The sequence below is a fragment of the Neodiprion fabricii genome, chromosome 1 (genome assembly GCF_021155785.1).
Source record: "Neodiprion fabricii isolate iyNeoFabr1 chromosome 1, iyNeoFabr1.1, whole genome shotgun sequence".
In the NCBI taxonomy this organism is placed as follows: Eukaryota; Metazoa; Arthropoda; class Insecta; order Hymenoptera; family Diprionidae; genus Neodiprion; species Neodiprion fabricii.
The window spans coordinates 24,848,001-24,865,056 of NC_060239.1; the positions used below are offsets into that span (position 1 = coordinate 24,848,001).

At 41.5% G+C, this 17,056-nt stretch overlaps 1 protein-coding gene across 11 annotated transcripts in view; it reads right to left on the reverse strand.

The window, feature by feature from the left end:
- Window positions 1-17,056, reverse strand: part of LOC124188114 (stress-activated protein kinase JNK) — a 153,360-nt gene that overhangs the window by 96,607 nt on the left and 39,697 nt on the right. For 2 of the 11 annotated variants that reach the window (XM_046580485.1, XM_046580481.1), the window contains exon 3: window positions 4,177-4,248. The exons of 7 other annotated variants lie outside the window; for them this stretch is intronic. The gene's annotated coding sequence lies outside the window, so the exon portion shown is untranslated. Of the gene's footprint in view, window positions 1-416; window positions 1,604-4,176; window positions 4,249-17,056 lie in introns of those variants that run through there. 2 more of the 11 variants (XM_046580489.1, XM_046580483.1) reach the window with 1 other exon arrangement.

Below are 17,056 nucleotides of genomic sequence, written 5' to 3' on the forward strand. Positions count from 1 at the left end.
ATATGTTCCGACGATCGAGGTACAGGAAATATCGCCTTGTTCCTTTCTGCACACTTACGGCCACGTAAAAAATTTCTCCAACTTGTTAACGTCGTTGACGATGACGTCTTAAAGTCACCACGATCGATAAACGATTCAAGGCATGTCTGTACTCGTGCAAACAACAACTTCGTCAAGGGTATAAGCATGGGGTTCGAGGTTCACTGAAACGCCTCCTCAGCACCATATTATACAATTGAAACTGCAGTCGTTTTATGGTCAAATTTGCGCAGTTTTCCTCTAGTTCTTTATTTATAAATTATATCACATTTACTTCTCACGCTAATCACACGAAATGCATTTTACGAATCAGCGAGGGAATGGCACATTAGTATCCAAAATTCGCAATAGGTAAATTCGTCACAGTGTGACCTTACCTTGATCAACGCCAGCCTGCAGCAGCTTCCAGCCCTGATTGGAGTCTTTGTTATATCGCGTGTTTGCCGGACACTCCAGGGATGGTTTGACTCTTGCGTTTCACTCGCTTTATCAGTTGTGCCGAACAAAGTTAGCCAACGATGTTAAAAAAAATTTTCTCCTCGTTTCTGTCGTGGTCCGCGAAATTTGGACGGATAACTCGGGTACCGTGTCTTAATTGAACCCTATTTCTCGAACCATAGGCGACACGTGCGTAATCGTGTTTGACCCGTGGTATAAATCTGTTAACGTATACTTTACAACGCCAGTCACTTACTCAATGCTTCTTATCACTTATATTAATGGTTGCTTGGGTTTCGCGTTGGTTAAACGTTGACAAGTTTAGTGGTCGGAATTAGGTTTTACGCGCCAGTCTGGCGCGGCTGAAATGACGATAAATGTTGGTTGGGATGTGTGGGAGATGACAGCTAACTCACTCGCGGAACAAATAACCGTGTTCACGTATATTTAACGACCTTACGATGCATATAATATTGTGGTTTTTCACGATTCGTCACTAGGTTTTTTACACGTGTATAATTAAGATGAAATGAGACGGATTTTCTTCTTTCGTTTCTTTTTAAATCGCATATGTAACTAAATACGTGCTCGATCACAGCTGAATCTTCGCTATCGTACTACGTATTTCTATACTATCGTAAAATTAATACAGATCGTTTAGAACGCAATATGTGTGTGTATATGTTTGTTGAAAAATTTAAACCCTGACACAGTTGCTATTTTACAAAGTGCAACGTGAGAAATATCATTATTTCCTGTACAATTAAACAACCGTGATCATTCGCGGGTTATATAATTTAAGTGTTCAAAATCACCATCGTCGATGTGCAGGTTAAACCCCGATTTTCCAGCCTCGCCACAGCAGACACCGTACGTGAGATTAGAAACACATGGGTTTTCAAAAGCAGCTAATATATTATTTAATTCGGGTTGAAAATTGTTCAATTAACGTAAATCCTGTATCGCACCCTTGGAGATTATTCTTACAGAAGGTGGCGGAGTTGCGGGACGACTTTTCGAAGAGGGGGAGAAGAAGATACGGGGCTCGAGATTGTCGTGAGAAACGCGAGATATCGCACGAACGGACGAGAGATGCGTCGCGTTTGAGAGGCCGCGCGCGACTGACGCTCGTGGAGAAGATCGCGCGCCGGCGCCGCGACGCCTCGCGTCGAAGGGTCTCGTCACCCTCTCTGACCGATAGCCAAACCGCCGACGCGCCGCGACGCTCGAATTTGTTCGGTGGCAATGTCTTCGCCTGTCCAAGGGCGTCGCGGATTTTTGTTCAGCGGGGTATCGTTTTTCGTGATTGCGTAACATTTTTATTTATTCATTGATCATTGCGAGGCTGCTTCATGCAGAAAATGTAAAACTTTTATGCAGCACATGAAGTATTTTTCAAAAACTTTTTGCAAATCTATACATAGTAATTTCAAGTCACGGGCAATAATTGAAATTTCGACGTACAAGTACAACATTTTTTTGAAATCACAGAAAATTTTGAAATAATGTGAAATCCGTCAAAATATTTGACAAACTAACGCAAGATTTATAGAATTAGTCAAATCAGATGTGTGATCCTTTTACATTGTTTCAAAATATCACAGATCTTAGGTACCTGAATTTTACCAGAAATCTAGTGTAAAAAATAATTGACGGATGCTTGATTCAAGTTTGATAAAAATAAATTTCTATGAGATTCATAATTTTAACCGCGAGTTGATTTTTACACGTAAAAATGAAAACGGTACTCGTGACAAAGAGAAATCTGCAATATTTCACGTAGGTAGGTATATCTATAACAGTTAAGGTGTGTCGGGTGTAATTCATTCAAGGGATGAAGATTAGTCGTGTAATTTGTACGGGTGCATTTGGTGAGATATGTCTTTCGATATCTACGGAAGACGAGGTCGGTGGTGAGCGGCATGATAAATAGAGTAGATTGGTTGTCCCGTCGTTCTAGATTTTAGTTAACCGTGGGTGCGAATTAAGATGGATTCTGGGGATTTTGTTAGAACCCGAAATGAATTGGCTAGCTTCATCCAGTCCGGTATAATTCTACCTTCTATAACAGTTGAGCAGACTTAATTTTAACGATAATGTCACGAGTGCCAAATAGTGAAGAATGCGATTACAAAAGTCAGCTCACTTAACTGGATACGAATTATTTCAATCGCAGCTTGCGTTAGATAAAGTCTGTCTCTCCGTTCTTTTATACATATATATATACATATATATATGTATATATGTATATATATATATATATATCCATACTAACCGTGGAAGTTTCATTCGATTGCTATTTTCAACCGGTACCAAAATACCCGTAGGTATATCCAAAGTATGTTGGAAGAAACAGACTATTTTTTATTTACAGACGCAGACCTTAAGAGTAATGAATGTAAAATGGATTGTGTCGAAATTTTTAATCGTTAGCCTTCGATTGTACGTGTCAAATTTCCTATCTACGCGTTACTGCATCGCTTTACAAAGTCGCTGTGAAAACTGACAGTGCATCAGATTTGTTGGCAGTCACCGTTCGAATCAATCATTATTGATGGTCTGGCTAAGCGACGACAGGATCGATAAACGACATTCAGCTAAATTTATAGTATGTCCAAGTCCTGAACTGCACGGTCAGCTGAAAGACGGATGAAGGGGTCTCAACGCATCGTGTAAACTGAACACTATCAATTTTTAAACTGAGCTAGAGTTTTGACCAATCAAGCTGTAATGACAACGAGATGATCACTACCGTGTAACCGGTAACGTCATCATCGAAAGAAAAGCGCGCGAAGATAAAGACAGGTCTGAGGACCGTGAATCGATCTCAAGTATCATTTTACCGATAACATAATTCGATGCCGATGTGTTTTGACCGACAGCTTGTCGATGAGACTGACTCTGGACAGCCTAGCTGCTTTCTTACAAGAGGAAAAAAAACCTGAGGCAAGAACAATTCTTCAGGAAAGTGACGTGGGAGTGGAAGAATAAGTGCTCACTTCCGTGACAATTACCCGAGTATAAGGTCGTTGTGTTAGGCGACTAGAAGAGAACATTGTCGATTCAATTCGGTGCTTGGAAGATTTGTTTTTCCTCAGAGCTTTCAGCGCCCGGACAAACCACGTTATGCTAGGTTATGTTAGGCTGGGTGATGCTCGCGTATTTTTGCGCCGGTCCACCGATAGAATACTTTGGTCGATTGAAACCGAGCTGGCAAAGCGGGAATGGAATATATAAATTATAGACGCTGGTGGACGTGGTGGTCCCTCGAGACTGCCTGGCCTTTCGTTGTTAAAACAGTTTTAGAGAAGCTACAGAGCCAGGGGGAGACCAAGAGCGAGATGAGGAAACTTTTCGTTGGTAGGAAAGCGAGTAGCTGCAGAGACGTGAAGTAATGAAATATAACGATGACGACGCGCGTCCGGAATGCGTCGATAATTATACAGATAATAATCTCTATATGTCTACATTAACCGAGGAAAGACTCTCGCGGGTAAACACCGTTCATTCGATACCTTGCGAAAAAATTGAAAAATAAAAGAAATAAAAAAAACTTCCTCTGACATCTGCCGACGCGACTGCCACTCAACTTGCGAGAATTATTATACTATCTGGAAGCAAACAAGTTTTAAATCTCGCGAAGTAAAGGGTTGAGGTATCTCTGGATTAAATTGTGCGTGCGTTGATGTTCGTACTCACTGGCGCCTTGGAGGACCGAAGGGCTTCAGACTTTCAGGCTTTCGACGTCTGGGTGGCAAAAGCAGCGAGTGACTTGAGAAAAAGCAGAGAAACATATATCGTCAATTTACGATGTTTAGAGAAAGAGAACTCTGCAGTCCCCGCTAAGTGAGCTAGAAAATTCCAGTCTCTCCCCCAGAAAAAGGCGAGTCAATAGGAGTCATAATTATCCTCTCACATCTAAAAAAAAAAAAAAAAAAAATGTAGAATCAGTTGGAACCGAACTAGTATCAGGTCAACATCAATTATCCACAGTAGACACATCACGAATTATATACTTCATACATTTTCTATGAAATTAGTTGTTGAATCCAGATACCCAATAAACACCGAAACATTAAATACCCATTACGCTTATGGAAGTAGTAAAATACATGTCAATTATAAACACTAATTAGTACAATGTGGTTTCAAATTTATTAAAAACCAGTGTCTACACGCGAATCCAGTAAGCTCAACAGCTGAGGCGGAGTGAACGAAGTGTGTTACTCATCTAAAAATCAGATAAAATTCTGTGGTGTGGGTACCTAGTTTGACACTTTTAACAATTCATAAGCTGTGCGATTGTTGTGGAACAGAATCCGGTGCTACAGTGCTTGAGGAGGAGCGCTGTTTGAACTGTGAGATTATAATCTAGTCCGAGGTGTAACTGGGGCAGTTTAATGCACACCTGATCAAACAAAGGCACGGATGTTTCATAAGCTGATTATTAAAGGAGACCGCAGTTAAAAACCAGATTACAGTTTCTATTCAAGTAACAGTCCCGCGATAAAGATTGAATTCGGTATGTATCAGGGTTATACCAACTGGTCCGTGGTCTATTTGCTATTTATAAAAACTATTCTACGCTCTATAGCGCGTGCATTTTTTCACACACTTTATAACCTTACGATATAAACCGCGTTGATAAATATATTTGTGACAATTTATGAATGTTTTCTGATGCTTTGAGCAAAAATCCTTTCGACAGAAAATTATTATTTGCTCATTTAGCAATGTGGGAGCATTAACGTTTCGAATCACTCGCACGTGGTTGTTGCCGAATTATTAGACCTATAAATGGCATCGTGTTTCATTACTATCAGTATCCAATCCGAATGTACACACAATACAACATAATCTGGCCCCGACTTTCTTATTCGGGGAAAATCTGTGGTGAAATTCGAAAGAAAATTAGAATAAAAAATCAGGCAAAATCGATGCATTGTTGAAAAATAAGGTTCTTCGATTGTAGGTATCGACGAAAAATTTGTTTAATAAGACAGGAGTTGAATAAAAAATTTAAATAAAATAAAAAGTGCAGAAATAATTTATTGAGGATGAACAAAAAGATCGAGAAAATTGAGCGTCGACTCGATGCGATTGAACAGCATCGTAAATATCGCAAGCATAAAATTGAATAAGACGTTCGTCGAACAAAAAGCTCGAGCTTCATAAATCGTGGAAAAGTTAGTTTACGAGCGACTGATACAATCTTCCTTATCCTCTCTTTTACCATTCAATGTTTATCATTTTTAAATGCCAACATCTTTGGTAGGTATAACTCAAGGTACATGTATCTAGACGCTATTTACTCCGAGTACGAAGAGACCTCGACTATCTATCTTCGTATCGACGACGCAAGTGATTCTCGTCAACTCGCTCACAATCCGCTGCGATTATTTTTATTGTATCTGAACCGGCGCGAAGGAGGTTCTATTTTGACGATTATAAAATGTTATTGCAAAATATTAGAAAATATACGTCAGGATATCATAAAACGTTTAATTTATCGCTACATCATTCGCCCTGTTATACAGTTACGAATATACTTCTTACAAAAATAAATCTCACCATTTTTAATTGTTTTCATAGATTATAAGTTTCCCATTACAAATACGATTTAAGTGGAGGCTGATCTCTACATCCTTGATTATAAGAAAACGAATTCGTCGCATGTCACGGAAAAAACAAAGCTGCTCGTAAAAAATTGCAAATTTTCTTAGGGATTCTTTCTATGACGAAGAGAAAATTCTATTTTCTTCTTGCAACGTCTGACCGCAAAACCTTTTCTTTTCGAACAGAAAATAAATGGGCAATTGAAATCAGACCAAGGGTGAAGTTAGCTCTCAAAGCCGCAATTTCGTGCCTATAAAGCTTCGTGCGATGTGCATGGTTCACTTCGTGCACCACCAATGAATTTTCCAGACAAGAGTCTGAAAGTTCTCCCGAATCAATAAAACTGATTACAATATTCGATACCAAAATGCAAATACCTTATGCACCGGTTACTCTCGTCTCTCAAGTTCTCGGGACGTATCGACGTCCTCCTTCTCCAGCGAGCTGAGGACTAAAGAGGAGGCCATTAAAAGTGGCAGGAGTTGTTGAAATAATGAACAGACTCGATTGTTGCTAGAGGCTGGCACCGCGGGGTCAAAGACACTCGAGGGGTTGACGATAGCGAGCCAAGTATTACTCGCACACACGAGATGCAGTGTCTGTATGAAATGACGAAGTTGCTGCAAACACCGATCTGTGCCTCCCTGCACAGTGTACCAATAAATAACCGTGTTTGTTCTAATGTCAATTAATTTCTGTGCTAACATTTACACTGAGAGAAATTTTTAGATCCGGCTATCACTCAGTCCCTAACTATTTTCATTTTTTACCACGATCCAAAAATATAGTTCTAGGTAGAAAATGAAAATAAGTTTTGTACCTGTTACCAGAAAGTCTAGTATCTGTTACTCTTATTTCTCATTACGATCACTGTTACTATATTTTTGCGTAAATAATCGGTAAAGGTTGCGCAATGAAAACTCGAGGACAGCAGATCCGAGAACGACAGCTAGTATGGAATGAATATGCAATTACGGTTTATCCCGGAGTGCGAAATAAATTATCTGCTAAGCCGATGATGTTGGAATGGATCATGATAATACGGATAACGTGAATGTCACGTTGCGAATAGTCATGTTATGCCGTCATTGCAGTATCAAAGTGAAGACGAGAAGATATACGAGTGAGAAGCTGCATGCACGAAGAGAATTCGGGTATCGGTGTTTGCTTCGTTGATTCTCCATAGTTGCAATAAAATTTACGAATTCAGAGATACTCTTCTGTAATAGTTATTCCTAGGAAAATATGAGATCATAGGATTTCTAGGTGAATTATTATATAATCTTGACCGACAAGAGTTAGTGCTCTATGTTTAGAAACAGTATTATTTAGTATTCCAAAATTAACAGTGTCGAAAAAATTGCTCCAAGGCATGATATATAGATCTACACAATCCATGTTCGAACGGTGAACTCCCCCCCCCCCCCCCCCCCCCCCCCTCCTCCTGTCACTTCTCACTCTCGTATTTTTCCCGCACGACATTCAATCTCCTTAATGGACTTTGACTGAACTTGTATGACAAGACGCGAAGAGTCCCTGCAGTTTTACGAGAGCAAAAACACGGACATGTGTGTACATCGCTTACACGTTCGAGTACGCACGAGAGATACGGTAGCGATGCGTCAAGTGTCAAGCGTTGAGTTTATTGTGGCAAATGAAATCTGACGATCGTGAATTGCCAATGGTCGACTCGAGGGAGATAAGAACGAGCGGATAAATCAAGGATTCAAAAAGCCTCCATCGTGCAAAATTACCTACCTATTACCATTGCGAAAAAAGAAGATAGGTAAGTCCCAGAGTTACGCAACACATTTTTTTCCCAGTTCTGTTCCACTCGGTTCGTTTCACCGGGAAATCTCTGTACCCAATGTGGAATACGTTTTGCGTACCCACCAATGATGACTTTGAGTGAAATTAAAGCGTAGCATGGATACGTACGAGTCAGTCAGCTGCGGCTGCTGTGAAACGACGGTCGATGCGAGGGCACATCATATCATCATGATGACTGTGGTATGCGTTACTTAAAGAGAACACCGCGTTGGTTTCGATACGAATTTCATCCACTTCACCGTTTATAGTCAAGTATCTATAATACCTGCACGGGAGGAATAAATTAATATTTAAAATATTTCCCAAGAGCGCGATCGCACTTTCCGAGCTGAACGTACATAGCGCAGGGTATAAAATCTCGCGGGCCTTGATATAAGCACGTGAAAAATTCAGAAAATTCAGACTAATGGATGGGGATGAATTGCTGATGACTTTTCTTTTTGTTTAGTGCCGAATGATAATGCGCAACTTTCAAATTTTTTTTATAATCGTAAGAGAAGAGTCCTCTATATCTTCTGGTATAAAACTATCGAAGCTAAAAACCAGATACTTAATTACGCATTACGCAGTGCGTGTCATGCCTATCTGTACACGCATAGATAACTCCGTTGAGAATAGGGAAACATTCGTTTTGTTAACACAACAACGCCATGTGTCAGGTAACTCGTGACACATCATCCTCTAAGGATCGGTCCTGTGCGTGTACAGTAACGAATCGGGGCTGGTAGCAGAGAACAAATAGAGTAGATCCATCCTCTTTTCATGGACAATGTTTGCGCTAGCCAAGAGGTAGCAGCCTCCGCGTCACCGGAGTAAATATGCATGAGGAGGTGCTGGAGACTGCAGAACCAATCCTCGTCGTCTACGTACACATACCGCTATTCAACGCCATGTACCAACGACGCGTCAAGTCTGACCGAGCATAATTTTACGTGTAGATTCGTCCACGTCTCGACACTCGGGCAGGGTAATTCATGCGTAAAACGTGATTTTCGGATAAATATACGCCGACGTTGATAAAATGCTGGGAATTTAATTTGTCGTAAAAAAATCGTATCTTCTCAGCAACTGAGTTCCATAATGTAGCAAAAAATTAAACCTGCGTTACGTATAATGAATGGTACATAAAAAAAAAAAAAATCAAGTTTTTCCTCCAAAACGGGCACGGAAAGAAATTGTTACCATGAAACTCTTACGTACACTGTTTACTGCATCCCAAAAGTTCAATTTATGGGATAATCCACGGCGAAGGCCAGAGTTCCCGCAGTATTTATACAGAGCTTTCGGGACTTGGAAAAATACGGGGTTAAAAACTTTTCGCTATACATTTTCACGAAAATTTTTCACCCCAGAATTTTTTGCCTGCAGCCTCACACCGAGCGCAGTTATTATTCGAAATAAATCCGCATGAATAACCGAAGTTGTGAAGGGCGAAGTTGAAGTTTCGTATCACATCACGTCACGACGAGGGATGTGAAAGTGTGGTGCTGAGAATTTTCTATCCGTTGGGCATAAGAACGCAATGGAAGGACTACATGACGGGCAAGAAAGAGGTGGTCGAATTTCGTTACATGTTCTTTGCGCTCCGACGCCTCGCGACGCTGCGACGCGACGCCCACGCCAAAGTCTTGCCCGAGACGGCAGGAGAGAACTTTCCAAACCATGTGCACCTTCTCATTGTCATGGCAGGTTCTGGAAAGGATTCAAGAGGTTATCTCTACTTCTGGTGCGCAAAATTACGCGATAGTGGCGGAGTGTCGCGCGATGTTCAAACAGCCTGCGAAGCATCTGAGAGGGTCAAGTTTATGAAGGCGAGGGTTTCACGAAGAGTTGAAAGCAACCGTGAAAAGTCATATTCGTTCGTAAGCGCGGTAACAGATGTATTGCTTCTTACAATGAGTCTCGCACGCAATGTTAAACGAAACGGAAACTTATTAGGCGATGATTGAGTCCAGATTCTGTCAGTCCAAGACTGTGAGTATATGGTTCGTAATGTCCCATACTCATCGCGGTTGAGAGCCGCAACGCTGGCACTGCAGTAATTGAATTCAATTACACCACCGGTGATCCTCTAGAACAAGGACTTGTGTACGGGGTCAAATTATCGGTCCTCTATGGACAGGATCAATTTTCCAAAGATGCAACCGAGGTTGAGGGAAACAGTGCAACGAAATAACTGCGCCCAACAGTTACAAGATTTGCAAGCAATTATACATGATTCTATAGCAGAATCTGTCTTGCTGAGTGATGGGAGCTCGTCATCAAAATTTAAAAGAGAACCCAAACGACTGAGGATTAAGCGTTGGTACAAAAGGACGAAGCAAAGAATTCTTAACAGTTTTCGAATTGTATAATAACGTATTTTGTATCGGAATAGTTAGGATACTGTCACGTTTAACAATAAGGACTGTTCCACGTATCCAGTTGAACAGCCTGAAAATACGGAGACACGAAAGAAATATTGCAACATCGTTACAGGTACCGTGTACTTTATACTTCAAATAAGAAGGCTATATGCCTACGTCGTGCGAGGATTGATTCTCCGGGACGAGAAATCGGAAATGAGCTGTGAGAAAACTGCAAAACGCTGATAAGGCCTCGATTTTGGAGCTAAGTTACTGGAAGTAACTGATTCCCCTCGAGTAGGAATCATCGAATAACCCGACAAACATACGTATCATTACCCCATTCACTATGAGAAAGGTCTGTTCTCAGAGGCTCGTGAGGCAAAGGTGGAAACAAGTATGACAGTTTCTGTAACTGAACTAATCGTGAAAGCGAATTAAGTATAAAATGTTATTACAAGTACAAGGAGGCTTTAAACGATGTGACGTTACGCTTGCGTCTTGTTGGTCAGTAAATAGAAGATATCACATGATGATGACGTATAGGAGGACAAAATATATAGTAAGAGTCAATAGCGATTCGAGCAGTAGCTTCTTGATAATTGAGTAATAATAATTGGTCCAATTTTAACGTTCCGTCTTATTCAACGCTACTTCGCGAATTCCAAGTATCAATTTTTGATTTAGAAAGTTCAGTAGTTCTAGTCGGTTCACCGGGTCGTCGATGAGTTTTCTGTTTTTTATAGTCAATGAATTAAATGGAACATGCTGCAAGGTAATGATTCACGAACCAAAGATGGCTTTTGTATACAACGAGGAACCGTAAGACGTCTTACAGACTTTTAATTTGATTCTTACCTGTTGTTTTATTCTGAGAAAATGCTGCTCTCTCGGCGTTGGTTTAACGTAAATGAGTCTAGACCAGCGGGCCGTGTCTATGCATGTATGCGTGTGTGCATCGTAGCTACTCCATTTACCGCAACAGCGCGAGTAAGCCATTACGCTATTTTTCATCCGGTTCATTAGATACTGCGCTAATCTGCACAGCAAGACCGGTTTTATAAATTTTCTCTTTAGGTACTAAACGTAAGAAAAAGAATAAAGAAACCAAATAAAGACGGCACGTGCTGTTCGTACAAATTGAGAAAAGCAGCTCGGCGATGGAATGTTCAAGCAATATGGTATAGGTATATCGTCAAAGGATGATAAAGATTTTAGAGACAAATCGAACCAATTCCAACATCGATTTTACCACTCGTTTGGCAAAACGTTCGGCGGCTCTCAAGTTCTCCACCAATTTTCACGAGCATTTCCTCGGTATTAATGACGTGGTCTCTGATCTCTGACCGCTGACGCTTTCTTTTTTGCGAAAGGCGAGTAGAACGGATGTCAGTCGAAGTGATGCCTGACGCTTTCAAGCCGACCACCCCCTCTACGTTTTGGACTGTTGAAATATATACGTCATTTATATTTCTTAGGTAAAAATCGTGGAATATCGACCAGCCTCGCTTCGAGACGCTCCGTGGGTTGAATAAACTTCGACACATTGAAGGCACCGTCGGTAGAAAAGTTGGAATGTATTTATCAGATAACCGTTCACTTTTTTCAAAGTATTTCTATGCAAACATCGATCTGTTTCGACTAGATCTACCAAAGTCCTAGGGGAGAAGGCTTACCATCAATTGCATTTTGCGGTAGACACTAACATTGGAGAAGAAAACGCGATGCAAAGATTGGGAAGGACGAGTAACTGGATAAGAAGAAGAGAAATGAGGTAAAAGGGTGCAACAATCGCAGCCCGTATGCACCCTCTCTCAGCTTTCTGCAGCATTGAGGCTGGAGAAAAAGAATTTTTTCCGCTGTATTTCAATCTCAATTTCACGATGCATGCCATACGCGTGGGGCGCGAGTGTTCAACGACCTGACTCAATCTCGCTATCACTGGTTAAACCAACACGGAATGAGAGACACGCCTCAAGCACTTTTTCGGTTTACTCGCATAACATCTATATTCACTGAGAACTTTTCTGGTTTGTCAGACGGACGTCACATATTGAAATCTCTTCCCCACCTCGGCCTCCAGCCGCGCTTTATGCGTAGACATCGAGTACCAACAAACCACTCTAAGCTCAGCGTCAGCGTCATAAATTCTCGTTTTTTTCCTCCATATTGTGGCTCATCCGGAATGCTCGAGATACTGAATCTTGGAATACAGCATGAACCCCGGTAACGTATGATGGATATGGGAGGATCGCTTATCGAAATCTAGACCATCTTTCACCATTCAGGCAAACTGTAAAAGACGTCCAGTGCCTAATTTTCAGAATAATATTCCCAGTATTATAGATTCATCTTCCTGAAGTCGGGCATTGAATATTTATTCCACCTTGGGTGCATAGTCTTGTAGGAGTGATTCGCTTTATCCGGTGAAGCGTTTGTCTTTCATCACAATCTTATAATCATGTTTCAAGATCTTGAAAATACAATGAAGGCAGGAGTTTCAGTTGCATAACAGAAAGACAAGTCGAATTTTTGAATTTGACTAAATTTGTACCATGCTAAACTGCACAGGCGTGATATTATGGCCACCAGTGTAGCCGCCTGTGCGTCTGAAAACTCGATGGAGAATCTGCGGGTAGAATTGAGTTAAGCTGCAAGGATTGATGGGGATAACGGTTCAAACTTTAACCTAGGAGAAATGCATCCCTGCAGTTTGGGGTCTGCGTGGTCGGAGCTTAAACTGACCACTTTTCGAACCACGCGAACCTCGCCGCGGTTGGTTAGCCTTGCAAATCCATGGCGACGAACGACGTAAGCCCGGTGCAATTTTCGCGGATCGCAAATTGAGTTGGAACGAATTTCCATCGTCATCGACCCCGGCGTCAACTATCGGAAGAATTTCAGGACCTGGAGGTGACGGAGAAGATATGGTAAAAGTGTAAGATCAAAACGATCAGGTTTCTTTTTGAATACCCAACGGTCATCTTTCGGGGCTTCGCACTTACTGCCAGCTGCAAGTTGGCATTAATATTGAAACCAAGATGAACGATATTAAACGGATTACAGTTTCTTTGATACCGGACAGAATGAACGTGGTGAATTAATTTTAGGAATCAAGATGGCGCCGGCATGGGAAAGCGAATCAGACACAACGCAGAGGCGTATATCGGTATTTGGGACCCCGCACCTAACTTCGTAAGCTTCTTAACCCCGCCCCGAAATACCCTGGCTGACCAGTGCCAGACTTTACAATATCCCTGCAAATTGCAAGAGCGGTTACGTCGTTGTGTTGGAGAGCTGAGGTAGCGACGTATATATACAATTTTACAATTCAACGAATCGAGAATCCGTCGCAAGTTTATTTTCACAAATGGCTTGAGGTGTCCGACGAACCCGACTTCCATTTATCCAAATTCCTCGTTGCCTTTTTAGATGGCGTTTGAAATTTCACGGCTAAAAAGTTTGTCGAACTTTTCAGGTCGTATCCTCTCGCCGTCATTGCAACAAATCCTGAATAAATCAGGCGTGTCGAGACTTCGAGTGACAAGAGGATCGTCCACCGACAGTCAGCGTTCCCCCAGTTGTTTTCCAGAAGTGATCCGAATCACAAGACTAATCATGAAACCCTTTTGGCAGCACTTTGGCGAGGGTCCGCGGACCGTTGTCAAGGGTTTAAACCGAGGGATGTTGAACCACGATTTGTTTGAAGCCGACACGGTACTAAGGTGCCTCGTGATAGATTCCTTGATTGACTTACCAAGAGGTACAAGTTGGACCGTAGAAGGATCTCGAAATGATCCGCGTTATAGTGTAAAACTCACCTGAAACAACAAAAATAATGCGTTAATTTCACTTGTGACTATTGAAAACATATGAGGAAAGGTGAGGCACGACGAACCCCCTAAGCCGATAATTATTTTTAGCGGCTTTTGAGCACCGGGTTCAATTCAACAAATGTTAAACAGACCTCTCATGATATCGCAATATTTAAAAAACATATCGTTTTTTTCCCAAATTTTTTTGGGGCCACCGTTATGCCCCACGTTCCCCTAAGTATATTATACATGGTTTAATGAAGAGATGGCGGACGTTTTCCGTCTCATCAATCGGAAGAAACAAAATCAAAATATCCAATCAAACGAAACGTACATACGTATAAACTTCAGCGCATGTACGGAAATCAGTTCCGTTTATTCGTAAGTACGAAGCTTCGAAGCAAATATTTTTACCCGAGCTCTAATCGGAGTTAAAGCCTGACAAATTGGGACACAGGGTGAACAACATTGAAACAGCCGGATGAAAAGCGTAAAAATCGATTGTCGATAAACTTGTTGGAGGAATTAATCGCCGATGCAAGTTTATCGACAATGTGTATGCGCGCGTGTAAACACACATACACGTACGGCTTGCAGTAGTCCGGAATACCTAGGTGAAGAGAGAGCGAGAGCACGGTGAGTTTACAGTGTTAGTCCCAAAAGTTACGCTTTACCTATCAAATTCATCTCATACAATACGTCACAGAATTGCCGATGATACTTTCAGGATTTTCTTTACGATCCTTGCTTTTCTAACAAAATATAATAACATCAATAAGCATACAGAGTAAACTTCGCATAATCATTCATCCGAGAAAATATAAAATTTCCCAAATTTTCAGATTTTTTTCTAACCATCCTGTATGACAAGAATATTTAATTTCTTTCTCCGATCGAACAAAAAGATATCACAAATTTCATTGTTCGGGAAATGATGAAAAAAAAACTTCTACACATTTCAACAGACGTCTGACTTGGAATACAGCGCGTGTAAATGATCCGCGTATATCCGAAACGTCATCGCCTCGCTGATGACGACCAATTGATCGAGCAGTGATGAAACGCACCCCTGAAACCAGCGACGCTGAGCTAACCTCCCGGTTGCCTACCCTTCTGATCCTTACGACCCCAACTATACGCCGAGATCCGTGCGCTACTTGCGATTCAAGTCATGCGGCACCCGCTTCATTAATTAATAAACACTCCCCGCCACTCTCCCGCTATCTTGGCTTCCTTCCCTCGCCTGACTTTATTCCTCTACTTCCTCCTGCCCCCCCCCCCCCCCCCCCCCCCACCCCACCCCCCCATCACCCTCCCTCCTCTCCCGTCCCCGACCCTTGACTCCTTTCTGACGTAATCCCCTCGTTCCCCGTAAATGATTATCATTATTTACGGGAAGTGAACTTTCTGTAAATATAACAAATTTGGCAGAGGTTTGTTCGTCGCTTCTGAAAAGGGTTGTGCAAAAAACTTTGTTTTTTTTTTTTTAAATCTGTTACAGGCTCGTAGTTACGGGGTGTGAATATAATGCTAGTACTTTAAACGTTAACGATGTCGATGATGTTGACGATTTCTACTCAGTATTTAAGCATTTTCATAAAAAAAAAAAACGCGTGCTCTCGACACCGTTGCTCGGTGTAAGACGGGAATTCCTTCGTCATTTCGAGATTTTAAGCTCCGACTGAAAAGAGCACCGCGTAACCAGTTGCGCGATTTTAACGGACTCTTTGCAGAGTGCGACGATAAAGTGAAAAGGAAACGTTACAGCGAGCCGAAATTGGTAGGGTGACGAGGACTTCGATATTGGGACGTCCCTCCTGCTTCGTCTTTATCGTCAGAATATTAAAGCGTCAGCAAGTCGTTCGGGAGTGGTTTTATACTATACAAAACGCTCAAGGGGCTGACTCAACCCCAAAAAGATAGCGGGATTTTGTCGCAGCGATCTATAGATCACGTGGAAGTCGTCAGAGACGGAATTCAGGTTTGACATTGAATCGCGCGCATGTTCGTCATGGAAAAGGCACGCCATACCGCGATTAGCGAGCATTCATCCATCCGCCCACCTTGTACGTACGGGAAAACTGAAATTGAGGAACAAAAATTGGTTCTACTTGCTCGTATTAGTATATTATAGACCAAGCTGGGGAATAAAAGGTTCGCGTTCCTCGGGGAAGTTTGCCAGTTTAATCGATGGCAAGTCAAACAAACCAGCTTCACTTTTGGCACTGGTGAGAACGAGCCGGGAGTCGGGTTAGCTCGAAGGAGCTGTGATGGGAATAATCAATCTTGCGGTGGCCAGGAGGAACGCTGCCTAGAAGATGGAAAAGCGTAGGCGAAAGTATAGCGGAGGAAGCAGAAGTTGAGATCACTTCGACCGACGAAGTTGCGCTCGTTATTTATTACCACCTCCAGAAAGCGTTTTAATTATCTTTTTCATCTTCTTCTTCGTCTTCAAGATGACGTACTGGCACTCTTGAGAAATAGGTTTTCGTTCTCGTTGAATGATTAAGCGATAAATAATTAAACGTTCGATAACCAACGGCTCCGATAATCTGTTTTCATCACGAGTGGAGATTTTATATGAAGAAAATTATCGAATATTTCGATATAAAATATAGCAATATAGGTTTTTTATAGGTATTATTTCAAATTGATCCTTTACTTGTAGCTGGTTTTTTTTCTTCAGTTTTATATGCACGCAGCTATGTGCAAATATATCCAAAAGCAGTTATTGCTTTTTCAATAATTTTCTCGCAAGCAACGTTCACTCTTTCAGGACAAAACTACGCGAGATTAATCGGTGAACAGTCTTTAATGCTGCAGATTAAGAATCAGAAGTTAATTTCCTTAATGGATTTACGAGAAAATCTCTTACCGCGTTGATAAGAATTTCATATTTTTCAATAAACAGTCAGCGTACAGAGAAAGAACCGGAGGCAAGAGTCCGTGACTCCACTGAAAATTCGTTCTCCA